This window comes from Cervus elaphus, chromosome 29 (assembly GCF_910594005.1).
Source record: "Cervus elaphus chromosome 29, mCerEla1.1, whole genome shotgun sequence".
NCBI lineage: Eukaryota > Metazoa > Chordata > Mammalia > Artiodactyla > Cervidae > Cervus > Cervus elaphus.
The window spans coordinates 10,847,675-10,852,993 of record NC_057843.1 but is presented as its reverse complement, the minus strand read 5'-3'; the positions used below and the strand labels follow the sequence as shown (position 1 = coordinate 10,852,993).

At 45.9% G+C, this 5,319-nt stretch overlaps 1 pseudogene; it reads left to right on the top strand.

Annotated features, from left to right (window-relative positions):
- The first annotated feature begins 1,132 nt into the window (after nucleotides 1–1,132).
- On the top strand, nucleotides 1,133–1,227 carry LOC122686378 (annotated as a pseudogene).
- The last annotated feature ends 4,092 nt before the right edge of the window (nucleotides 1,228–5,319 follow it).

The window sequence follows — 5,319 nt, the reverse complement described above, 5'->3', positions numbered from 1 at the left end:
CCACTGTCTCCTGTCACCTGATGACTGCTTCCGGGCTTGCCTCCCTCCAGTCCATGCTTTTACACCAGCCTCTTTCCTCTGCTCCAGACTCCTCAAAGGCTTCCTGTAGCTTTTATAATAAAGTTCCAGCATTGCTCATTAAGATCCTTCCTGGTGGGGCTCTTAATTAGTTCTCCAGCCACTACTTGCCTCACTCTGCCTCCACCCCCTTCACTCTGCACTCTATACACACTAAACTGAACTTCTGTCCTTTGCCTGAACAGACTTTGTGGTTGCTTGACCCAAGCTGTTTTCTCCGCCTCGAGTACTCTCTATCCATCGCTCTCATCTCTTTATCTTACTATTCCTGCCCATTCTTCAGGAGTCAGCTTACACAGCACTTTCTCTGGCCTCCTCAAAGCTGGATTACCTGCCTCTCCTCTAAGTCCAGTAGCACCTCCACCCACCCCACCTCACCCTCAACACTGCATCATACCGAAATCTCCATTCCCTTGTCCTAATCTCCCATGAGTCTGAACATTCTAGGGACTTCTCTGGCAGTGGCCAAGACTCCATGTTCCCAATGCAGGGAGCCTGAGTTTGATCCCTGGTCAGGGAACTAGATTCCACATGCCACGACTAAGAGTTCACATGCTGCAACAAAGATTGAAGGTTCTATGTACCGTAACTAAGACTCAGCACAGCTGAATAAATTAAAAAAAAAAAATGTTTTTAAGTACTGAACATTTTATGCAGACAAGGAGTGTGTCTTGTCTCCATGCAACACCTAGCATTTGGCAGAGTACCTGGCATGAGGTGGGCCCCTGATAAACACTGGTGAATAATGAATTGCTTGTTGAACTCTGGGGAGTGACTAGAGCTTTTCCATCCATAGTGCAGGCAATTCCTAGTTGGAAGCATGCCTCAGATGCCCAGAAGATGTCAGGACTGGTAAAGACCTTCTAACCATTTATTAATATTTGGAACAGGATGCAGCCTATAGAATGAACTCAGTTTTGGGGTTCCACCAGAGCCTCATTTGATACTTAATCTGGGTTCCTGAACACCAGTGATCCAGTTGACACCTCCACTTGGATGTCAGATAGTATCTCAAAGGTCCATGTCCAAAGTCAGACTTCTAATTTCACTTCCAATCGCTTCTCGGCCTTTTGGCTAAGATCAAGTGTAGTATCTGTTCTTATCAGTTTAATATCTGATACGTCCTCTATGTGAAACAGATCACCAGCCCAGGTTGGATGCATGAGACAAGTGCTCAGGGCTGGTGCACTGGGAAGCCCCAGAGGGATGGGATGGAGAGGGAGGCGGGAGGGGGGATCGGGATGGGGAACACATGTAAATCCTTGGCTGATTCATGTCAATGTATGGCAAAAACCACTACAATATTGTAAAGTAATTAGCCTCCAATTAATAAAAATAAGTGGAAAAAAAAATAATAATTTCACTTCCAATCGGCTTCTCCCCATTCCAGTAAGTGGCAATTCTATCCTTCTAGTTGCTCAGGAAACAAAGAAACAAGCAAAACCTAGGAGTCCTTTCTTTAATCCTTAACTCCTTTCATTTTCTTATGCTCCACATCAAACCCACCAGAAAATCGCTGAAATACATCCAGAATCAATTACATTTTTCCCTTTCCAGCCCTCTTTCCCTAGCTGGACCACCATCTCCCTGAGTTGGATTTCCAAAATAGACTCCTATCCACATTGGCAGGTGGGTTCCCAACCACGGGACCCCCAGAGAAGTCATCTCCTTGCTTTTTTGGTTGCCTCTCTACACTCTACTCACCACCACAGCAGCCAAAGCGATCCTTTTAAAACCTAAGTCAGGTCATATTACTATTCTGCTCAGAACCTTCAACTGCTTCCCTCTTCCCTCACTACAAGGTCTCCAGTCCACTCTCTGGCCCCCAAACCTACCTCTCTTCCCTGGCTCTCCCAATGCCAGCCACACTAGCCCCCTTGCCCTTTATTAGACCCATTGTCAACTCAGCCTTTTCAAAGCTATTCCTTTGGGCTGGACAGATCTTCCTCCAGGTATCCCCATGGGCAGCTCTATTACTTGACTCAGGTTCCTACTCAAAAGCACTCTAATGGGAAAGACATTCCCTCCCTCACCTATCTAAAGTAGCACCACCCAACCATCCCTTGGCCTAGCTTTATTTTCCTCCTTAGCACTTATCACCACCTGACAGGCTGTCTCCATTCATCGACTGTAAGTTCAAGGATAGTAGAGACTTGTTTTGTTTATGTGTCCCCAGCTTCTAGAATAGTGTCTATCACATTGTAGGCGTTCAGGAAATAATCACGGGACTTCCCTGGTGGCACAGTGGTAAAGAATCCGTCTGCCAGTGCAGGGGACATGGGTTTGATCCCAGATCTGAGAAGAGTCCACATACTGAGGAGCAGCTAAGCCCATGAGTCACAACTACTGAGCCTGTGCTTGAAAGCTCTCAAGCTGCAACTGCTGAGCCTGTATGCTGCAATCACTGAAGTCTGCGTGCTCCAGGGCCTGAGAGCCATAGCTAATGAGACCCTGTGCCAGAACTACTCAAACTGTGCACCCAAGAGCCTCTGCTTTGCAACAAGAGCAGCCACCACAATGAGAAGCCCATGCTCAGCAACTAGAGAGTAGCCCCCGCTCACCGCAACTAGAGAAACTCCAAGCGCAGCAACGAAGACCCAGCACAACCAAAAATAAGATAAATAAATGATTTGCTTAAAAAAAGAAAGAATCATGAATCAAGGACAGGTATTCACTACTTTAATCTGACTCATTTGAAAAGCCCCTGATGCTGGGAAAGATTGAAGGCAGGAGGAGAAGGGGATGACAGAGGATGAGATAGTTGGATGGCATCACCGACTCAATGGACTTGAATCTGAGTCAACTCCAGGAGTTGGTGATGGACAGGGAGGCCTGGTGTACCTCTATGCTACACAGTTTGAAACTCAGCTTCCATACCTCAACCTCAAACTAGCTATGAGTTTCAAATGAAAAGGATAATACTGCCAAATTTGCAACAACTAGCAGACTTGATGGTTTTCTTTTGATTGAGAAAATGTCACAATGTTTCCTAGTGACAAAAACTCCTATGTTAAGCTTTTCAGGCTAAAATGTATAAGATTTAGGAACTCTAAAGAGAAAGTCATTTGTAGGTAGGCCTGTGGCAATTGGCATCTTCTCTCTAATCTACCCAATTTGTAAGGCTTTCCTGGAGAAACTGGGCTTTGTATTTCTTTGAACAGAAAGGATTGATAGGTTGCAAGTAGGCTGTTCAAAGTTTAAGGATACACCTGGAGCAGTGTATCCTTGCTTAGATCTACACAGCCACGTTGTTGTTTAGTAGCTGAGCATGTCCAGCTCTTTGTGACCCCATGGTCTGTAGCCCACCAGGCTCCTCTGTCCATGGGATTCTCCAGGCCAGAATACTGGAGTGGGTTGCCATTTCCTTCTCCAGGGGATCTTCCCCACCCAGGGATCAAATCATGTCTCTTGAGTCTCCTAAATTGACAGATATGTTCTTTACCACTGAGCCACCTGGGAAACCTCTGCACAGCTATATTTTTGAGCAAACAAGCCCCCACGTGTGTGAAGCTACCCACAGACACACCCCAGTCCATAAACACCCAGATCCCTGCTTATCTCTTCCCAGCTCTGAAGTTAGGAATATGAGCAGGAGTACATATTCAAAGTGGGGAAGAAATGAGCTGGCTTTGGGAACACAGACCAGAAAGCCCTGTGACTCTGGGTATGAAAGAATGTGTAAGCCCAGGCAGGCTCTCTGTGCACATCTGGTTTTCCCTTTTATGCTTCTGTGATTTCTATGACACAGGAAATCCACTCTGGAACAACCCTGTCTGCTTTCTAGTGAGTACATAAAAAATGAGGATTAAAAGTCTGTTTATCTCGCTGTTGAGGGCAGGAAGATAAAATCCAGAACAGTACCGATTTGGGGGTGGACCAACTCCGGCTTCATTCTCCACTGTGCCCCAGGGGAGATGCTAAGTAACTGAGACCAGAGGAATGAGAGGCCAAGCAAAAAAATTCTGCACAGGCTTAAGATTATCTAGGCATGGCTCTCACCCTGAAGCAGACCAAGTACAGGAAAATACCACGTGGTGAAAAAAGCAGTTCAGTCAACTCAACCAACATGAATAGTATTGGAACCACTCTGTCTCGCTGGGAGCCCTTCTCCATTTGGCTTTCACAGTGTAACCTTTGTAAAAAAAGAGAGTCTCCTCATAAAAAGTCCTTAAAGTGGGCTGAGGCAGCCAGCTTTCTCACTCCATGAGACAGCACAGAGCTGTTTTAAGAGAGGAGCAACATTAAATCGGTGGGAAAGGACAGGAAAACTTAGACTCGGAAAGGAAGAAAGAGGACTGGGTCCCACCCCAGTGGGGGTTAGTGGTGAGGTTATCTCACGCCCTTGATAACAAACATAACTAGAAAAACAGATTGGGAGAAAAGAGAGATCAAGCAAAGGCCCAACAAAGCAGCAAGAAGCCAAGAAGTGCCAGAAAATTGTGTACTGTGAATGGACACCCAGGCCACTCCTTATTTTAGTTTCTTAGGTTCCAATCAATGATAATTACTTTTCGGAAATTCCCTGGTCCAGGGGTTAGGACTCTGAGCTTCCACAGCAGGGGGCATGGGTTCGATCCCCGGTTGCAGAACTAAGATCCCACAAGCTGCCAGATAGGGTTAAAATTAAAAAAAAAAAAAAAAAAAGTTGTTACTTTTTTGCCCCATGTTGCTCTGAAGTCTTTTGTTTGTTAGTTTTTCCTGTGCCAGGCAGCAAGTGAGCTCTTCAGTCCCTGACCAGGGACCCAACCTGTGTCCCCTGCAATGGATGTGTGAAGTCTTAACCACTGGACCACCAGGTAAGTCCCAAGCCTTCTATTCTTATTTTCCTTCCCATGGCAGTAGTACTCCATCCCCTCCCCAGCCTCCCAGAGAAGGGGTTAGTGGCCTTTCCTCTGGAGAGTTCACCAGAGTTTCATTTTGTTAAGCTGTTAACCTTCATCTCCTCAAATACCAACCATTCTGTTCATTAGCCCCACATAAGCATTCTGCCCCTCTTCCTTATTCTTCTGTGAGACCAAACTCGTGTCTGCCGCAACCCAGACTACCCAGATGGTTAAGAATGGCTCAGGAATTTCCCTGGTGGTTCAGTGGCTAAGACTCTGAACTCCCAATGAACCCAGGTTTGATCCCCGGTCAGGGACCTAGATCCCACATGCCAAGACTAAGAGTTCGAATGCTGCCACTAAGACCGGGCTCAGATAAATAAATTAATTAAAATAAATATTAAAAAAAAATGAGAGA